At 45.2% G+C, this 21,406-nt stretch overlaps 1 protein-coding gene across 2 annotated transcripts in view; it reads right to left on the bottom strand.

Annotated features, from left to right (window-relative positions):
* The window catches only part of LOC113169426 (teashirt homolog 1), a 35,325-nt gene that overhangs the window by 4,984 nt on the left and 8,935 nt on the right, over positions 1-21,406 (bottom strand). The window lies entirely within an intron of this gene.

Raw genomic sequence — 21,406 nt, 5'->3', positions numbered from 1 at the left:
AATACTCAATGATGGGAAATGTAGGCTTTTATTCTCATCCAGTATGAGTGTGTGCATGTATCTGTATGCATGCATGCATGAGTTTGTGTGTTTTTTACACACATCTGGTTCTGAAAGCCAGTGGTGAAAAAAGCCTCCAAGGGAAAAATAAATCACTGAGCTTCTGACAGTTGTCCTTTTCCTTCCCAACTCCCTATTCCTCTGCACATGCCTCATGTTCCCCAGGAAATGACTGACTGTTTGGCCTTGTTAGCCAGCTGCATGCTTGCATGTTCAACTCCCCATTTTTCTGTCTATCCATGAAGTTCAGCACCCCACATGTTCAGTTTGTGCAACTGATAGCTGATGGCAATAAACAAAACACTAATGTGGAGATATCACAGCTTTTCCTAAACCACTCTGATAAATCACATGTCACTTCCAATAATAAGCAGGAACTGGCCAAACAATTGTGCAAATTGTTTGTATATGCAAATGCACAAAGGCATATATGAGATGGAAGGCTAGATCACCATGTCGTATGTTCGTGTGCATGCTAGGAAAGGCGCAGCAAGCATCAGTAAGTAGGAAAGATAGGAGGTGGTTAAGGGGAAAACAAGTGAGAGGGAGAAAGAAAAAGTGAGCAGGAGGTGGTGGGTTTGGTGGGTGGAGAGACAGGGTGTAAGAGAAAACCGGCGAAAGAAGAGAGATAGTGAGAGAAGGGGAGTGAGGGAGTGAGGGAGGGAGACAGGAAAGACGGCCCCCTAGCTTCTTCCTTTATCTCCTTCCTGCATGGTGAGATGTGTGTCCTAGATGCCAGTATCAGTCTCTCCTGATGAAACAGATGTGCTGTCAGCTTCAAACGGCATGCTAACCTGTCATATCATAATCTAAGTGGACATAATACCTGATATATATACACTGGCACCATTTACTGCTGCCTGAGAGGAGATGGGTGGAGGAGGTGGGGGAGGTGAGCAGCTGCACCATCAACTGTGACTGTATGATGATGTGCATGTGTGCGAGTGCCTCGGTAAGTGCCCGTTTGCGAATGCATGTTTGCCAGCACGCTCACCTTCACATGCCTGTGTGTGCTTTACACACTCTGGTGCACATATGTGTTTGCTCTTACAGTGCAAAGCTGAACCCACAGACCATAGGATTGCCTATAAGTCTGAGTTCTCTGTGTGCTACTGATACACCCTCCTCTAAATGAGCAACATACTCCCCTAACGCCTGACAGGATTTCAGTGAAATGAGAGCACTACAGGAGAACCTGGCTGCGCTTCAATCCCACTGACAGACTGAGACCGAGACAGTTTCTAAAACTCCTGAAAATCCCTAACACAGCAGATTAGCATTATGTGCTATACTCTCTACAACACATCTGCAGAGTGTCTTCTGTTACAGTGCCTTCTCCTTTGCAAACCCACTTCCACAATAGGAGGCTATCAATACATATCAGTCTTTTAATATACAAAGCATTCTGCAGAATGGCTATCCATTCTTCACGAGCCCACATGAACAGTGCAAACATACAGTAGGAATTACCTATGTGAGTCACTCGCATCGGCAGCAGCCAAAAAAATAGCTAAACCCCAATAGTTGGCAGTGCTTAATACATACACAGTCACACACATACACACAGACAGCAGGAATGAGAAGCAGCAGATCAGAAATATCCCTGGGTGAGTGACAAAACACAGACTGCAGCAGGGAGGGGCTTTGAACGATGAGCAGGTCGCCAGGGAACCCTTTGACGATCCCTGTCAATCAATGCCTGTCCTGCCATGTTGTCATGGAAACAACAAAGAGGGAGATATCAAAAGCACACAGACAAAAGACTGGCAGAGACAGACATCTGTAAAAATCACAGGCAGCAAGTGGACGGTTTCGCAAACCATAAATGTACAATATCACTGATGAAACATTAGTCTGAAATAAATGATCTCCCTATCTGTTTTGAAACGCTTCACTTCTGACAGGATGCTAAAATTTGAAGCACGAGGAAGGAGAAATATTAAGAGCTACATATCAACTCTGTCATTGCAACTTGAAGATGTGTGATTCTGACTGGTGACCAGATCCCGGACACACATATGCGGAGCAGCACCAGCAGCAAGGGGAGGGCTTGGGAAGGGGTGGGGATGGCGTGCCGTCCCTGGCGGTTTGGTTTGCAGAGTGGGTGATGGCTGTGAGCAGGGCCATCTGCACGGGCGCCAAAGCGCCTGTCACTTTTGCTCGGGGACGTGCTGCCATCAAGGAGACAGGCGGCAGCGTGGCCAGGATAGTACTGCAGACTCACTGTCAGAAGCAGCAGTGATCAAGCCCACCACCAGCCACGCCAAATCACCAACAACACACACCAAGGAAGTGAGAATTAGCATCCCAGTGTATCTCTGATTTCCCAATACCTGCATATACCTTTAATAAAAAGGAGTATAAAGCAGGTCAAGTACTAAAAAGCGTTTGCAGCAGCCCCACTAGATGTTATAAAGAACCCCTTTTAAAAATTCATAATGCACAAATGGATTGACATATACACCTATAGCGCTGTAAAGCAGGTGTTATCAAAGATTTTCATGACTCGGACCACGAAATACACTTTCAGGCTACAAACCCTTATTTGATTTAATATAAGAGCTTTAAAAGAGCTCAAGTGTGTGTTTTGTTCTCATCTGTCTCATTTATTATTACTCTTATTTAAATGAGAGATTTCCTGGAGTACTACACAAAATAAAGTACCCATGAAGCACCCTTGATTCTGATTAGTACCTGATACAGAAAGATCAAAGATTGCTATGCCCCATTACAGATTTTTGCATTTGCAATCTGTGATCAGGTTTGTGCGTGTAGCACTACTTCTCAGAAAGCAGGGCAGAGCCAAGTGTGTGCAAAACACAGACAGTTTGATAAGATGTTTTTCTGATGAAAAGATTGGGTGAACGCCCTGTATCCTGCCTCAACATAACACTGGGCCTCACAATGGGACAACATGATTGACCTAAGTACAGATCATCTGTAAAACATCCTGCCTCACACACAGCTTGACTTTGACTATGATGTGATTCTTCTAAATGATACCAAATGAAATACAACCAGTGGACACGTCAGCATTTTGGCAAGGAGTAAAGCAGAAACATATCACTCTTTTTCAAAACTTCTATCTGCTATCTTTATGCGTCCTACCCATTTTCTTTTTTTTTTTTTGCCTTCTCCCTTCTCCTTGCTGAGAGTCTGCTGGTTGTTAAATCAATAAAACTCTCTGTCAGGCTTGTGGAGCTTCACCATTTGGCCGCTGTCAAAGCCAAACAAACCAGATAAGAAAGGCAGAAAGGCGATGAAATGAGAGAGAGGGAGAGAGAGAGAGAGAGGGGGAAGAAGGAGATGAAACTAGTCAGCTTCCCCTCACCACCACCACCATCTCCACCACCAGCCCCATTTCTCCAACACCCCTCCTTCTATTTATTTACACACATTTCTTTATTTATTTGATGTGAGTTTGGGAAGAGGGGGCAATCACAGCAGTCATTTGCGGCACTAATGTCCAATCACGGGCCCCTTCACTCATGTGATTTAGGCAGTGCAGGAGAGGGTTTGCGGCAGAGAATGGTTTGGAGGGGGGTGGGGGGGTGGGGTTGGGTAGGTGGTGGGCGCAGAGGCCGTTTAGGCTGGCCCGTAATAGGAAACTGGCAGTCTTATTCCTTCCCCAGATTCTGTTTGTCACCCCGCTCTCCATTACGTGCCTCTCAGCCCTGATGGCTTTGGACAGGAGCTGATCAAAAAGCCATCGCTTGACCTACACGCCGTGGCAGAACGAGACTCGCGCCCTGCACAGGAAGAGGGAGAGAAAGGCAGATGAGATGGAACAGGAGGGTGGGGTAGGAGGGGATGATGTCTGTGCATGTGTAGAGAGGAGGAAGAGTGCGGTGGCGGGGAAGGGGGATGGAGGGAGGGAGGGGGTGATAGCTCTCGGACCGGGACAAGAGGGCTGTAAATAAAATGACATTATTATTTCCTCTGTCCCGTCATGTAGAAAAGCCAATTATGGTAATGCTGCTGCCGGCGTGTCAGAGGGAATGCTGGGATGTGCTTCCCGTGAAGCGGCTAACATGAAAGCAATGCCATGATCAGGAACACAGGCCTCAGTTTGACAAGAGACGGTGCAGATAGGGAGAAGAGAAGAGAGAGGGGGAGAAACAAGAAAGAGAAAGACATATAAAGCCAACAACAAAGCTGTATGTGGACCTTGTTTTCCTAACGGAGAAATATTAAGCTATCTACAGGAGAAAAGATTTTTTTCAAAACCCATTACAGATGCCAAAATAAAGTTTGGGCATCCAGGGTTAGAAGGATGCAAAGTTTATATTTGTCATTTAGTTGATATGATTTTTATTATATTTCATTCTCACTGCTGCATGTACTACATCATGTATTTAAGACATTTGCAAAAAAAAAAATCTACAAACGATAAACAACAAATGTCCACGAGGAGGTTTGTCGCATGGACTGTCATTGAGCGCCGTTCCATCATAAGAATATGATTGAGAAGCCGTAACCTAGGAGAAGCTATCAACCTGAAAAGTTCAGGAGTTCATGAATTATACTCTGTCACACCTCAACATTTGACGAGATGAATTATGCAAAGACGGCGGAGAAAGAGGCGGATATTGAAGGTGAAGGCGATCATTTGCTTTAGAAGCTAATTCGTTCTCATCTCATCTCAGGCTTCTCCTGGTATCCCGTTCTTAAAATTCCTCCAGCTTGATAGGGGAGCTCTCCTTAAAATAATTCCTCAGCTACCTTTCTCCTTTCAGTCCCCTCCATCAACCTCTCTGTCTCTTTTTCTCCCACCCTCCGCCTCCTCCTCTCTTCAGCTTTGCTCGCACGCCCACATGGGCCCCTCCCAAGCGGAATAATGGGAGCATATGGCCTAAGCAGCACCTACAGGGCCTTAAATAACTGCTGCAGCATTCCAGCTCGCTGTACCAATTTATCTCTCACCCCACTCTCCACCCCGTTTCAAAACACTTCTAGCTTGAGTTGAGCTCAGCAGACAGCGGCGGATGGGACATGTTGTTCTTCAAACACATAATGGATTGACGTAGAAAGTGGTGTGAATGTGAGTGAATAAGTGCTGTGCAAACAGGAGTACTGTTGAAATTCTGTATTATTGGCAGCTATTCTATGAGTTAACAGATTTCCCCTTGGTCGTTTGAGCTGATGGACCCTTGCAAACACATCAAGTCATACTGAGTTGCAGCAGGTCTATAACATTATGTAAAGTAGCAGTGCTGTTCTTCTAGAGAGCGGTTTGTTAGTATGTTTCGCCTGCCTGCAGCACTTCATAGGAAGTCTATTCCTCTGAAAATGTCTTTCTTGTGACACTTTGTCATATCAATCAGTTATTTGGCCAACAAGTCGCTTCAAATAAAAGCCAAGGTGGGTCATAGGTCAGATGGGTAGCTGTTGCTAAACTGGTACAGCTTGTGCTCTCATGTAAATATGTCCAACAGACATCCTTCAACCTCATCTCTACAGAAAGAGGGAAGGCTTACAGTACGGGGGTGTAATTGTACATATGATTGTGTATGGGCAGGTATAAGATCAAAGACACACGTAGGCAGATTTGAATGTGTGTGTGTGTGTGTGTGCGTGTGTGTGTGTGTGTGTGTGTGTATGTGAGAGAGACTGAGTGCGAAAGGTGCTGCTGTTTTATTTATAGAGCGAGCGCTATTTATACCCAACTCAAAGATCAGTTCAGAGAAGCAGCTTGTGGGCCACAGCCAAGATCACTCTCCATTACTGTGCATGCACAAAACCAAAACACACACACACACACACACACACACACACACACACACACACACTTGCTAGGGCTGCGAACACTGTCGCCTCTGCTTTTTACACATGCATGCAGTAACAACACAATGAGACATTTACAGTATATCCAACCATGTGTTAGTTGGTGAAGGAGCAGAGGGGAGAGGAGTCGAGAAAGGGGGGGTGGGGGTGAGCCCACACTTACTGACTGAGTGTTCTTCATGGAGTACAGCAGGCTTTAACATGCTGGGAGATCAATACAGTGAACCAGCGCCAATCGATTGCAATTCATCTGGCTTTGTTTTTTAAATTTCATTCTCACCCACTCACACTGCGCACTGAGCTGCTGCTTCTGCCGTCCTGTGAGGCAATACATAAATAAATACGCACATATGCATACACACCAACACATAAACACATACACACACCTGAGTGGCTCAAACGACTACACCCTCCACGCAAAAGTGGGTTCAATAAACCTGTATGGAATTTATTTATTTTTATTGAGCATATCAGCCCATCCTGGTCTTCTCTGCATAACAAGGCCTGTATAATTAAACCATAAATTTCAGTGCGCTCCTTTAATTACCACAGACAATGTCAGGAGGCAGCACAGTAAACAAATGGCTTTGAAGTGAGCAAGAAAAAAAGTGCTTCGACACAGCAATGGAGAAGCTGTTCATTTTGGTGGGGATGTTGTTGCACTTGAAAAGGATGAAATGTTCAAAAGAGTGTACGTGCAGGGGGAGTACAGTATGTATTTTCTTTCCCCTCCTGCCTTTTCTAAGAACGCTATTGAGGGATGCAGGCTTGCTGCAGAATGAAGGAAGGAATAATCAGTGTATTGCCATGAGCATGACGATGTGCAAACATGTATATTTGGGTGAACATTGCATACTTGTGACTATTAATAAAGCACGTTAGGGTGTCTTATGTGTGTGTATTTGCACGTACGTTTCGGCATTTGTTTCTCCTGAACACAGACGCGGCTCAGAAGACGTGTTTGTGTTTGTATGTAATTTATTGGAAGCCAGGAGTTCTTGTCTCCCTTGTTCATGACTGCACTGTGTGCCTTATACAGTATATAGTATATGCATTTGTGTGTGTGTGTGTGTGTTTGTGTCTGTATATTGTGTGCGTGTGTATGCTTTAGGTCAATGTCAACACACAGACCTGCTTCCCAGCAGCTTAGCTAATTACACAAGAGCCCTGAAGGCCACTTAGAACAGGTTAGCTAATTAACAAACAGGCTGATTGCAGATTAATTGAGAGGTGTTCCTAATCTTCACCCCTAAAAGTAATGACAAATGCTAACTGCGCTAATTAAGCCGGAATGGAGAGTCAAGAGTGGAGCTTTTATTTACAGTCATCGCGGCTCATATGTACTGCGTTTGTGGCTCACATAATACAGATATGCCAACAGGTTAAACAAACAGAGCTTGAAACATGAAGCTACAGGATTGAAAAAAAGAGGACAAGAGTTATCGTCACTATTTAAGGTTGTTCACAGTGTAAAATGTCTAGCTGTGTCTTTTTGCATTTCTAATTGACTGTGAATTTGGCACTAAAAATGGTCAATCAGCTATTTACTGTAGGTGTGATTTGCAGTTAAATCAACACAGCGTGCAGTGTTAAGACTGTGGTATTTGTACTTGACCTTTCATTTTGTGAGTGTGCTTGAAAGGGTGGTACAGGTTTCATGTCTGCTGGAACACGAATGAGTGTGTGTACATCATGAAACCAGAAACGGCGTGCAACACAATGGGTTAATGCTGGATTACAACAGCAAAATGAAGAAAAATAGGCCCCTTAAAAGGGATTTGAACCAGCACCCATCTGTGGGACAATCACCTGCCAATAGAAAAACACCCACGCTCCACTTCCACACGTACACACACACACACACGCGCACATTCAATCTTGCAATTTTCACAGCCACTAAAATTACTCCCCAAGGCCCGACTTCTTCCAACCAACTTCCATCTGCCTGGATAAATTTATCATACATCTCCCCTGTCTATCACACACACACCTGTGCCTTTTAAGCTGTCCACACCCCCGCCAAACACACACACACTCAAATTCCACCTGGCCTCTTTCAACCTCTGACCCCGCCCTCTCCCTCCCTCCCTTAATCCTTTCCTCCATCCATTGACTCTTTGCTTCCTTCTTTCTTCTACACCACCTGCGCTTTTAAATCCCCACATCAGGATGGACCACTTTACCTGAACACACACGCACACATTGCCAGTAAATACACACACACAAACCCATGCACGCACCCATGCCCAAATCCCAGGAAACATACACAAATATACACAAGTACGTACGCACACACACACACACACACACACACACAAATGCACTGTCCCTGACAAGACAACAGCCAGCAGCAGCTGCTTCCATCTCCTAGCAACGGCCAGCCTGATAGATGACCCAACGATGGATAATTACCGTAAATCACCACAGCTCGCACACTAAAGGAGAGAGAGAGGGGTGAGATAGGTTGAGAAGGACTAAGAAAGAAGGAGAGAGAGGGAGAGAGAGAGAGAGAGCAGGGACTGAAAGGGATCAGAAATAGAGTGCTGGAACTGGTCGTGTGTGCTCTAATGCACCTTGATGAGCTTAAATTCATCTGCCTTTTAAAGCACACACAAACACAGTGTGCAGGGCACAAACACGCACTTTCATGTATGAATACACACACTTGTATACGCACAATTCATACACTCCAGCGCACTAAATAAATCTGTACATATCCATGAATACTCATGCATTGGCAGCGCTGTCGCTGTAATCGAAAACCACAGGCCCCGCCCCCTTACAGAGGCACTTGTCTGTCACAGATTCACCTCTTTTACCTCAAAGGCCAAACGGTGTTGTATTGTGGGTCTAAAAGCTGTGACTGTGTGAATTAAATCTTGAATTTTAGGTGGTATCTGCGCCTGAAGGCTCCCCGGATGCGAGATCATTTAAGTCTCACTAAAATAATCTAATGACTTTTCCATAACCTTTTGACCTTCTATAAAACATATTTACATAAAGCTATTCCCGACTGCCATGTGGTCTATGTTCCCCATATTCCAAAATTAGCAACATGACAAACTACCTCCAGAAGTTTCAAATAATTGCACTCTGAACAAAGTTTACTCCAAATTATCAACAGATCTTCGATATGCACACGCAGCTGCTCCACTCACTTCCCCTTCATTTTCTGCTCTCTCAGACATGCAATCTGTCCCTCGCTCTCTCTCTCTCTCTCTCTCTTCTTTCTTCCCTTGCTCCCCCTCCCTTCTCCCTAACTCCCTCCCTGTGCGAGTCCTGGCTGCGGCAGACATTTGATCTGGCTGCCTTGTGATAGATTGACAGGTAATGAGGAGGTTGAAGGGGCGTTGGAGACAGGAGCAGGTGTTCAGCACAGTCTTTTTGGCCAACACTAAGCTGCCATGTCCTTCACTGCTGCACCACACCACCCTGCTTCCTCTCTGTCTCTCTCTCTCTCTCTCTCACACACACACACACACACTTGTTTTATCCCTCCTTCTTTCCTTCCTTCTTTCCACCATCCCCCCTTTCTCTTCCTGAGAGAAGAGGACTATGCAATCCATCACGCAGTGACACGGTTGGACATAGACTGTCTTTATATGGGGAAAACGCATGGGCTGTGGAAATAAATAGAGAAACGAACATCAAGTCCCATGCTGGCAGCAGCAAACTAGGCCTCGGACTGATCAGTCAAACTGTGCAAAGGAGAGGATGAGACTGTTTGGAACATTGTGTATAGAGGAGACATACAGGCTTTTAAGATGCTGATAGCTGCACGGATATAAATTTTATCAGGCAAAAAAAAGAAATCCCTCTTATCGAAATGTATATTTGTCACGTTGTGAAATCACTGGATACAACAGTTCAACCATCATGTGATTCTAAAAGTTTCTTGAAAGCCAAACTAATTACATTCTTTTAGATTTAGCAGCTCTCTGTGGCAGAGCTGGATTTACACATTTAAGATGGTGAGTAAACCCTCCCACTCCTCGCTGAGGAGTATTTTCTGGTCAGCCGCCTAAAATAAAGATATTGCTAACACTCATATTCACCTCCCGTAGTCTACCTGCATCATCTCAGAGGTGGACAGCCTTGTCTGGCTTGAATCCAGCAAGAACCCAATACCGAGAACCATACAGCATTACCGTACCCCTTTCTGAGCCACTATACACTTTGACCTGTTACAGTCCTGCTGACATGGCAAAGCACAGCTGTGCATCATACCTCACCAACTAAGGAGGAGCAGAGAGCAGAGAGGAGGATGATGAGTGGGAAGACGGAGCAGAAATGTGAGAACGAGGAAAGGTAAGGGCAAGCTGAATCAAAAGATGGGCTGCAAATCCAAACTGGCTGGCATTCAGGTTAACTGGTGACTCCAGTAAAATAGTATCCTACATCCTGCATAATAAGATAGTAGTATACTATATATCTTATACTAGTAGTACACTTAATGGATGGATTTATCTAGTTTATGTAGTTTTGTTTGCATCAGTAAAATGTCACACACCCAAGAAAAGTCAAACAACAAAAGCCACAAGGAAAGTTCATTTGCTTCACTAGTCAGGAATTCGGTGCAGGAAAGGCCTTTGTTCTGGGGTTAAGATGCATCAAATTTCCAGTGAACTGGGAAACTGGGAAAACGTCTGTCCAGTTTGTACGTAGCAGGTGATCTGAAGTAGAAGCCAGCTGCTCTGCTACAGCTCCTGCTGTAGCTTTGAGTACACCTTTAATGCAGTAACGGTGCTTCTTGTATTGTTGTCTTAGGAGCCAGCAGACGGGGTTGGGTGGTGGTGGTGGGGGGTGGTACAATGCATAAACCTGTAAATCCACTCCTCCGGTTTACTACCCAACATTAAAGCACATGTCACCCTCCTAAATCAGCGGGCTGCGAGGAGACAGCGGGGCGAACACAGGGAGCATTTGCATGTTCCCTCAAACATTCCTGAGAAGTGAACAAACTGCTTGACCACCTTCCTCCAGTTATATCAACATCACGGTTCAAACAATTCGAGATTACTCACGACATGATGGATGCCATCGGCCTACTGTCATGACGGACCTCTCTAAAGTGAAATAAGGGTTTGCATACGAAGAGAAACTTGCAAGCCCTGTTATCTGGGTTTAGTTTTTATCCAAATTTTGTTAAATCCATTCCTATAAATGGATTTAAACACTGAAATCCATCACCTGGTCACATGACTGACCGGCTTGCTTACTTAGTCGTAGCTATAAAAACAGCTTCACCTGGACAGTGTTACAGACAGTTTAATTATTTAAAATAACACTAGATAAGAGTGTGTAGAATTAAAGAGGATGCTACCAAGCTTAAAATTAGCCTTTCCCAATTGTCACCCTACTCAAAGAGAACCTGTTTTCTGAAAAAAAAAAAAAAAAAAAAAAAGTCATTGACGTACAATCACATTCAAACACACTCGCCTGTCAGTTTATAACTCTCCTACTCTCACAAACACACACACACACACGATGACACTCACACACACATACAGACCAAACGTCGTCCAACACACAAATAGACACCCACACATACACACTTTTTAAGCCCTCGCCTGGCATCAGCTGTCACACAACCTGTCTCGGAGAACTAAGCAGAGACAGACGCTGTCAACTTAGAGTGCCTCAAATGCCCACATCCAGCCAGGCAGAGGAGAAATCAAGCCTGTCTCCCAGTATAATTTGCGCTAATCCTTCATGGGAGATAGTAAAGTCTATGGCATATCTGCCTAATAGCATCAGTCACCGGCAGGTTCTAATCTCATATTTAGACCCATTTCCATCACAGACTGACGACAAAAGCACCAGCACAAAGTGTGATTACCTTCTTATTTTTTACATTTCTGCATGACTTGACTCCTGATAATGGTGGTGGGTAGGAGGGGGGGGGGGGGGGGGGGGAGATTTTAAAAACACAAGAAGCAAAACTTTGAGGCTCTTTTCCTAGTGGAGGAAGAAGAAAAGTCATTTCAGGCAACTACAGAAGACAGGTGGGCAGAAAAAAAAGGAGCAAAGTAAGTGGTGAACTGTGTCGGGAGAGAAAAAGTAGAGGTAAAGAGAGTGAAAACCTTTCAGTCAAGAGCCTGCACACACTCACACACTCGGTCTCGTTCACATTTACACATCTTCATGCACGCCTTAACACACTCACATACACACACACACTCCTTTTCAAAGCGTTTACAACCTGTGGTGTTTGTCCTGCTCTGCTGGCTGCTTTACCACGTGCATTTGAATGCCGACTGGAGTGCATCCCTCTCTTTCAGACAGCGCCATAAAAGACGACACACACAATGAGGGTTCTTTTCAGCCGAGTGGGGCTGCCTGGGGGTAGGGGAAGCACCTCCAAAACCGCCACAGCACTTCAACTCTCAGGGCACAATGAGGTGCTAAGCCTTGATGAATAATAAGAGATTATTCATAAAGATGACAAACAGAATAGAAACAAACTATACAAAGTGTTGGGATGAAAAGTCCTTTAGTTGCAGCTTTCCCTCTGCAATGTGTGTGTTGTCTGTGTGTGTGTGTGTGTGTGCATCTCCAGGAGTGACCCGGCGAGAGGAGGGAGACAAAAAGAAGGGGAGGTAGCGCAAGGATCCTAATGAAGCCGTAAATCAGTCTGATGAGAACAGACTCTGAAGGAGGATCACATCACTGGAGATCAATGCAGACAGCTTTACACACACACACACACACACACACACACACACACACACACACACTGACAAGAATAAAGACGAGAAACAGCCAGACGCAAACACATGCCAGAATTCCCAAGTGAGGCCGACTTATGAAGGTACAAGCAAGTACATGAGGATAAGCACACGCGTTCATTCACACACGCACACACAAGTGGCACATGCGCACCTCTCATCTACAATCTATTAAACTTCCATGCTGCACCCACCGCTCCCCCCCCCACCAGAACCCACCCATGGGCTCAGGAGTTCCACCTCCTAGTTCAATCCCGCTCGTCTGAATAATATCGGCGGTGATGAATGGCGCCATAACTCTGATATCCACAATCAATCTCTGCTTTAAAGACACATCCATCTTCTGTAATGTTGATGGTGGAGGTGGTGGGGTGCTTGCCTGACCTCCTAGTGGAAGGGAGAGTGTGGTGCCATGGTGTGGGGGTTGGGGGGGGGGGTGTGTGGGGGCCGATGAAGGGAATGAGGGGAGTCGAGCAGGCCACTGAGTGATGTCTGTCAGTTCACATCTGGTTGCAAAAATAAATGAGGCATATAAAGACAAATGAAAATGAAAGGGTCTGTCTGCCCAGTCTCCCACCTCTATGACACACACACACACACACACACACACACACTCGCAGACAGACAAGCAAAATGCACAGAAGACAGAGGGAGAGCAGGGGAAAAAACAAAGAGACCGGAAGGGATTCAAGAGGACACCCGGTGAAGTAACCGTGTGCAAAGTGTTTGATGCTGATGTAGTTGAGTACACACGAGTGTAGTTAGACTGAGTTGAGATTCTCTGGAAGTGTAGCACAGCTGTTTAAATGTGATTATTTTATCATGGTGCAGCTAAACTCGGCTGGATGCTGCAATCAATTAAAAACGTCTGCTGCTGAAGACCCTTGTTTCAGTGAGAAATAAGGAAAACAAAGACATCACAATGGCAACTGTGTGATGAAAATGCTCAGCCAAGAAGACATACCTATGAGGGGGGAGGGGGAAGTATTTAGTGGGGCAGAAGGGGGGGGGGTTAAAGAGTGAACTATCCGTGACCTGTTAGAAGGGTCACCTCTCAGTGACACTGCCACCAAATATTCGTCTTAATGATGCACCGTGTCTTTTAACTGCCGCAGACAAAGCAGAGAAACATTATACTGTCATGAGGGCTCCCCCCACTATCTTCTTCCTTTTTTCTCTCTTGTCTCCCCCTCACTCACTCTCTCCTTCTCCGTCTGCAAACCGCCTCATGCTGCCCCGAGTTGGATTTTTAATTATTAAGCAGAGAATTTCACCCAGAGTTTTTCTGCTGCTCTCCAGGCTGTCTGATCTGCAAGGACACAGTTGTATTCTGCACCAACCTAAAACCTATTTAGTCTGATATTAGAAAGCGAAAGTAAGTGAGTGGGAACAGTTTTCAAAGAAGTCAGGCTTGCAAGATGCATTAGAAGTGTATGTGTATGTCTTCCCTAGAAAACCTTGGGAGAAATGACCTTTTACGCAAATGACTGTCAGTCGAAACCTTTGGAAATGTCTGCATCTAATACTTGTAGCTACATCTTCATTTTAAAAGATAAAAAACTGCAATTTATTGTAATAAATATTACTATAAATGGTGACATTGTTTCAGAATCATGTGATTTCTTTAATTAGAGCTTCCCATTATTGTATGCTAATTGTATGCCATCTGAATTTGGATGCACAAGTTCTACAAAATAAGGCGTCATACAGACATGGCGATAAATATACACAAGTTAAGAGGATGAAACTCTGGCCTCTCTTACCATCTAATCTGACCATAGTGGAGGACATGCAGGGGACTCAGGTGAGATAGTTTATTGATTCTGGAAGTAGCTGGGATAGAGTTAACCCTATAGCAGGAGCTGACGATGGGGGTGGATGAGAGGTGGGGATGAAAGGTGAGCTGATGATGGATGAGAGGAAGCTGGAAATGGAGTGCATGCGGTGAGGTAAGGCATTAACAAAAAAAAAAAAAAAAGTTGTGGATAGGCGTGCCATGACTGGACTGACACAGCTTGCTATTGTAACTGACACATTGGTTACAACAAGCGTTTCGATGTACAAGCTATACTGCAACGTAACACGTTACTAAATGGGCCCGGATCGTTCAGTGCCGTGAACCCACCGATCTCCAAATGAGGCCCGATCATCCAGAAAAGCTGTAATTTCTATGTCAGGCAGGTATGGAGAGTGTGTGTGTGTGTGTGCAGGAGAAAATGAATAAAAATGGCAGTATGTAAAGAATATTATGTGGGGGAGTCCTAACAGCTTTGCTGTAACAAGGACTCAATAACAACAAATGAAAGATAAAGGCTGAGTTTAATCAGATCAGTTCATCAACATCTATCAGGACCAAAACTTTACAACCTAACTTTATGGATACCTGTATAAAAAAAAACCTGCATGTTGTGGAACTGTGTAATTAACTTTGGCTTTGAACGTTCTTTTCATGTGACTTAATCTTTCAGAAGTTGTACTGACTTTGGTTTGAGGGTATAGCAAAGTAAAGCAAGTACTCACTGGGGTAATCCTGCACACACAAAGACACACAGTGGCTCTGTGTGAGTACATGGAAGACAGAAAACATTACAGAGCCCTTTTTTTGGCACCAAGCAATGTGAGTAGAGAGGGTGGAGGTGGTGGAGGTGTGGGGAGGGTGGGGGGTGTACGGAGAGGAGAGAAAACGTCGAGGAGAGTGAACGGTGGGGGCGAGCTGAAGGAGTAGAGATGAGGGAAGGAGGGAGAAAGGGAGGGAAGGAGGGAGGGTTGAGCGCTGGAATGAACTCTCTCAGGCTTTGTGGTGCACGTTTCCCAAGGCCCCCGCCTGGCCTCTTTGATAAATGACACATGTCATTCTGTCAGCTTGTGACACTGCAGCTGGGAGGCCCTGTGATGTATGGCTCTGCTGAAAAAGGAAATCAACTTTTTTCCCCTTCTCTCTCTCTCTCTCTCTCTCTCTCTCACTCCTCTTGTTTCTGTCTCCCTCTCTCTTCACCTCTTTCTCCCTCCCTCCTTCCCTCAGCCCAGGCTGAGTGCATGGCCTTTTTATATGAGGATTTAGGTTTCCTCTGGTCCAGTAAGCTCCCCCTCCTCACTCCCAGACACCGATAGACAGGCATGCATGCAGCCAGGTTGTGGCTTGGTTTGTTCTCCCGCACACACATTTGCGGTGACACAGCTATTATGATCGCGTACAAAGCTGTAACCTGAGGAAAAGGGGGCAACGCCACATCGGAGGTGGATCCAGGATTTATGGATAAGAGCCGAGGAAGTAAACAAAGTACGCACTTTTTAGTAGGCAAAGGGGGGCAGGTGGGGGGGGGCAAGATTCCGGTTGGGCAGGATGGCTGGTGTCTCCCACTGGGTCATCTGTCATCCATGTGTCTGACTGGAGGACGAGCACACACGGCTCTGGAAACACTGCACATACACACACACACACACACACGCTCTCTCTCCCACAGGAACTGGGATGAACTAAGAAAAGTATGCCACACACACTTACATGGGTGGATACTGTACAGATGCAGGCAGATAAATATTCACACTCAAACGGAGATTTCAGAACAAATACCCGCACTATCAATCTTCAAAGGTGGAAAAAAAAAGAAAACAAAGATGCAATAAGATTTTATTTCACAGGGCAAATGAGTCTAACCAATGAGCTGCTCCCATGAGGCCTGCCCTAACCCTCCCTTCCTGGCAGATTAGCCTATCACAGCATCCCATTGACCCCTCCACTCCATGCACCTCCCACGCAATGGTAGAGCCAGCATAAAGGAGACCAGTATCTCTCTTTTTTTCCTCCCTCTTATATACACACTTTCTTACTCTCTCTCTCTAATCATATCCTGGTTCATTCTCTACCTCACTCTACCCCTCCCTCTGTCTCCCTTCTCAACGGCTGACCTGTTATCAGCGCTCTAGAGATTTAATGGCCAAAAAAAAACAAAAAAAAAAACAGTCGAGCGTGAGTCAGGCGTGACGGGGGGACGTTTCCCATTGTTGCCTCTCTATCTTCATGTGACCTCACACAGAAACACAATTTGCCCACCACTAGGAGACAAACACAGCGAATACGGAAACAAGCAAATGTCCGGCTATCATCACTGGCAGGCTGCTCAGTCTGGTCAGGGGGAATCATGATGAGGTGATGGATGTGTTGGTATGAAATCAGAGGAATGGAGAACAGGATTCAGGCCATTCAACAGGGCTGCATGCACACTAATGAGTAAGAGTTCACTATGTGTTGCTATGGGGACCAGGGCTACTTTGACTAAAGGAGAGCAAAAAGAGACACAGAAAAGACAGGGAAAGGAGAAAAAGCAAAACAGCATGAAAAGGAGGGAGAAGTTGGTGAGATTCCAAGAGACAAAGGAAGAAAAAAAACAGTATATAGATCGGATATATTAATACATTTGGTTAGCAAAATGTATTAAAAGATGACTCGTACCACAGGTACGTGACCGATGTGACACATTTATTGTGACATATAACACTACAGTGCCGTCTAAGGAAAGCTCTTTTAGCCACATTTAATAGTGATGCAGCATTTTGATTGGATTAAACAACAAGGCAACAATATTTTTAGTGTTATTATCATTGCTATTCTTATTGGCTTATTGGCTTAGAGCATTTTAGTATCATGCAGTTCTGGTTGAAACGCAACATATCTGGAATTTTTGGTGGCATGAAAATTGTCCAATTAATCCCATGCAGAACTATAAATATCAGCTATCTGCACCTTCCAGCACAGAAACGTTATATTTGCTGCTATATCTGTTTGAACGGTAACCGAATATGAAGTCAGCCGAGGAAGAGAGAGAAACAGAGAGAGGAAGAGAAAACGACAACAAACAGCAACAAACAGAGGAGTGCAGCGATCGCCCAGGACTGTGGCCACCTGGGGGTCACGACCTGCCTGCGACCCCGTAGGATGTGCTCTCTGGCCAGGGCGGTGTGTGTGTGTCTGTGTGTGTGTGCATGGGGGGGGGGGGGGGAAAGCAAGGCTTCATTAGGGCTGACTGATGAGCAGTGGTAGAGCTCTGCTGCAGGACTGACACTGCATTTATAAATGCCAGAGGGCCTTCACAATGCCATCAACAACACCAGTGCAACAACTGTGTATGTGTGTGTGTGTGTGGTTAGAGGTGGGGGGAGAACCACCAATGGTATGAGCCCCCCCCCCCCCCCCCCCCCCCCCCCCCCCAGTTAACAAGCTGCTTCTGTGACCCACAGGATATTGAAGACAACAAACACATTGAAAACACACAGCGCTGCTGCCACTGGAAGAACATTCCAGTGTTAATGTCCATCTACATGAATAGTGTATCCACTGTAGTCATTTTGTTTTTGTTTAGTCTCCCTTTTGGCCAAAGTTTGGTTTGAGCAGTTTGATTTTCTCTTTAATCACAGCAGGAGGGGAAGAAGAAAGAGCCATGAGGAAATGAGGGAAGTGATATGAGAAGAGGGGCAGTGTGTGGAGGCAGGATCCTGGGAGTGTGTTGCTGCGTGCGCGTGTAAGAAGGCGGCAGGGTTGGATTCCAAGGTCAGCTGATAAACACCGCATTCACAACTCAAGAGCGGAGGAAGAACCTGCAACCTTCTATCACCAGCACCACCCCCCGATCCCTCTGATCCTAGCGTAGGATTCACCTCAATTAATCACTAGAATTGTTACACCATAGTAATACCAAAAAACAATCTCCATGATCACACGCACAAACAAAATTTCAAATTGCTATCATCCATCTCACCTGCCCCTGCTAAAAGCATGGAGAAGGGGGAGCGGAGGAGGCAGTGGTGGATGGGAGAACCATTCCATGGCCTCCCTCTCCTCCGATCTAAAGGCCTGGCCAGTGAGATGATGGTGAAAAATTAACGGCAGGCAGCCAAACAAGTAAAGGCACCGGGGCAAGAGGATCAATGCGCTGCGTCCGTGGCAGGAGCAGCTATGTAAAACATTTGCCTTAAGTCAGCCACATCCGGTTAATATTTAATCCCTCCATCCATATCCACAAAGAACATTTTCCTTTTAGCTTTAGCTGCCGTTTACTTTGATTACACACAAACGGTTTGGGGTGGAGGGGCGAAGCAGGAATGATAAGAGAGAGCATGGTGGATGATTTGCATGGGGATGGAAAATATTCTCAGGTTTGATAATCGCTTGTAGCAATATAATGCCAGTGTGAGACAGAAGAGAGGAAGTGGGCCTGAAGAAAGAATGAAATAAGAAGAGAAAGAGAGAAATAGAGGGAGAGAGGAAAGGTTTGTGAGGTGGAGAGAGGAAAAAAAAAAAAAAACAAGTGATGCAGGATGAATCTCTGGAAGCCGAACTGAATTTCACTCCGAGGGGTTGCCTTATTTAAAACAAGAGATATGCAAATAAAGCAGAAGTAGTGAAATAACACTGATATTATCTTCCCCGGTTATTTTCTGTGGCAAATGATTTCTAGGGAGGAAATCCAAAACTGTAACTCCCAAGTGAACATGCAAATCCATCTGTGTATTCCTGGGGAGCCTTCTGCACTCACTCTCATGTTGCTTTTTCTCGTTGCTGTTTTCGCTTCCTCCTTCCACCAACTGAAGCTTCTCATGTTTACTCTGCATCGGCACTGACGACGCCATTTATTACCGAAGCCAAGTAATAACCACGCAGTGTCAACAGCGTGGCTCGTGAACAAATAATAACTTTAAAATGAATAGAACACATGTGCACTTGAGGGCAAATTATAGGTTTATAATTAGAAATAATGGTGAGCAGCAGAAAATCTATCACGAAACTTTCGGTCTCTCTCTTTATTTCCTCGTACAGTCGCCACTGTCGCCAGCCGAATCCTGGTCTCGTACGCATAATGCTTCTATTCCACTTGATCAGTTAAAGGGAAATTAAAGTACAAGCCACAGCACTGATTTAAACTCCTACAAACTGAGGAAATATGGCAAATGGAGAGCGCAAACTGCTCGAATTTGCTTTTCCTTTTTTTTTTCCACTGTAAAGCCAGAAGCCTGACTGCCGACCCCTAAATGTTTGTCAGCCAGCGGGTTTACTGGAAGGGAGCCTTCAGATGGGCAATGGCAACTGTTCATTTTCTCACTCATTGACCTCAACTCCCCACTTTACAATGTGAAATAAAAGTGGCCCTGTGTTAGCCAAAAGGGTGGGTAATGAAAGATCAAGGGAAGCAGCATCTGCATTAGCCCGCTGCTTACGCATCGCAAAACACACCAAACATAGCGCGCACACGCCAGGGTTGCATCACATACACAGTATATGTATATATAATATATATATATATTCAAGGAGCCCGATCTTAATCTCTATACACAGACAGTAACAATCCGCTGGTAGTTAAACTGATGTTTTCAGGTGCCTGCGTCATCACAGCTTCCTTCTAATGTTTGGTTGCTTGAGAGAACAGCAAGACACAAACAGCGGATCACAGTTGGTACGGCAATAAGTGGACCAAACGGACACCCTCTACCCCCATCTGTCCAGCTACAGACACACCACCATGATCAGTAATACGGCGAGCTATTGATCAGCAAGCTGGCTGCCGTTTCAAAGGGAGAAGAGAGCCGGGGCTGCAGGGCCTGTGACAACACTGACAAGGGTAAAGTGTTATTTCTCTTGCACGCCGACAGCTGGACAAGGGGGTGGTGGCGATAGAGGGGGGGCTTGGAGAGGGGGGTGCCGTAGGGATGGAGGGATGGGTGTGTGCGAGCCGGGAGGGGCATTCGGCTGGCCGGGCAGTAATTCTTAATTGACACCTGTCAGGATAATGGCGCCAGTCACAGCTGTTGCAGGAGAATTTGTCTATCGTTGCGTTCATCTGTCAACTCTAATACCCATCCTAAAAGCTGCCCCCCCACACCACTCTCCATCTCCATCCCACCATAACTACTAGTGCCACCCACTAACACCTTGTTTGATGCTGCCTTTGGACTAAACACTGGTGCTCGCTGCCATCATCAAACATCCTTTCTTTGCATTTCTCTCAATTTGATTCAGTTAATGTACTGACAGTATAAGCAACGCCAAAGCAGATCTCTTTCATTATACTGCTGTCTGTATTCAAACCACGCTGGGATGATTCAGTATTTGGCATAAAACAGCTCCTTAAAAAAAAAAAGAAGAGAGAAAAAAAACAAGAATGCAAAGTTGAACTCTTTCACTTTTTTCGCTCATTTGTTTCCCTTTCAGCTTTTCACTTCCCAGACAATCTCCACCTAACTTTGTCTGATGAGGTACAACCAACAGGAAAAAAGCTCAAAAAGTAAGTTTAAAAAAGAAGAAGAAACATGTTTTTTCATCCCTCCCTTTTCATTTACCCCATCCACCAACACTTCTCCCTCTTTTCTCTTTTCTTTTGAGTGGTGGATAAAAAAAAAAAAAAAACTAGCATCTATCCAGAAAAGAGGAGGATGTGAGATGAGAAACATGCTGGAGAGAGGAAAGAGCAAGAAATAAAGAGAGAGGGAGTGCCGAGAAATGAGAGGAGAGATGAGAGGCACGTGAAAGAGATGGAAAGAGAGAGAGAGAGAGAGAGGAGAAGAGAGGCATAGAGGAAGACGAGACGGAGGAGTGCGCAGGGGTTGGATGTCCCTGGATAGGGCTTTTGCTCTTCTGTAGTGGGCCCATCTCGTTTGTCTTGTTTGTTTGTTGGCATCAAAGAGTTGCTTCTCACTCCCCCTGCTAACTGATGTAATGAGTGGGTAAGCTACATGTTTTGTTTTTTTTTTTCCTGCACCGAGGAATTCAAATACTTATTAGACAAAATATTCTGTAATTGCTCATCTTTTATTGATAGTAGTAACATGTTAAATTTGGCTCT

Source organism: Anabas testudineus, chromosome 16, assembly GCF_900324465.2.
Source record: "Anabas testudineus chromosome 16, fAnaTes1.2, whole genome shotgun sequence".
Classification (NCBI taxonomy): domain Eukaryota; kingdom Metazoa; phylum Chordata; class Actinopteri; order Anabantiformes; family Anabantidae; genus Anabas; species Anabas testudineus.
Note: the sequence above shows the minus strand (reverse complement) of the source record. Positions and strands in the feature narration are given on the sequence as shown.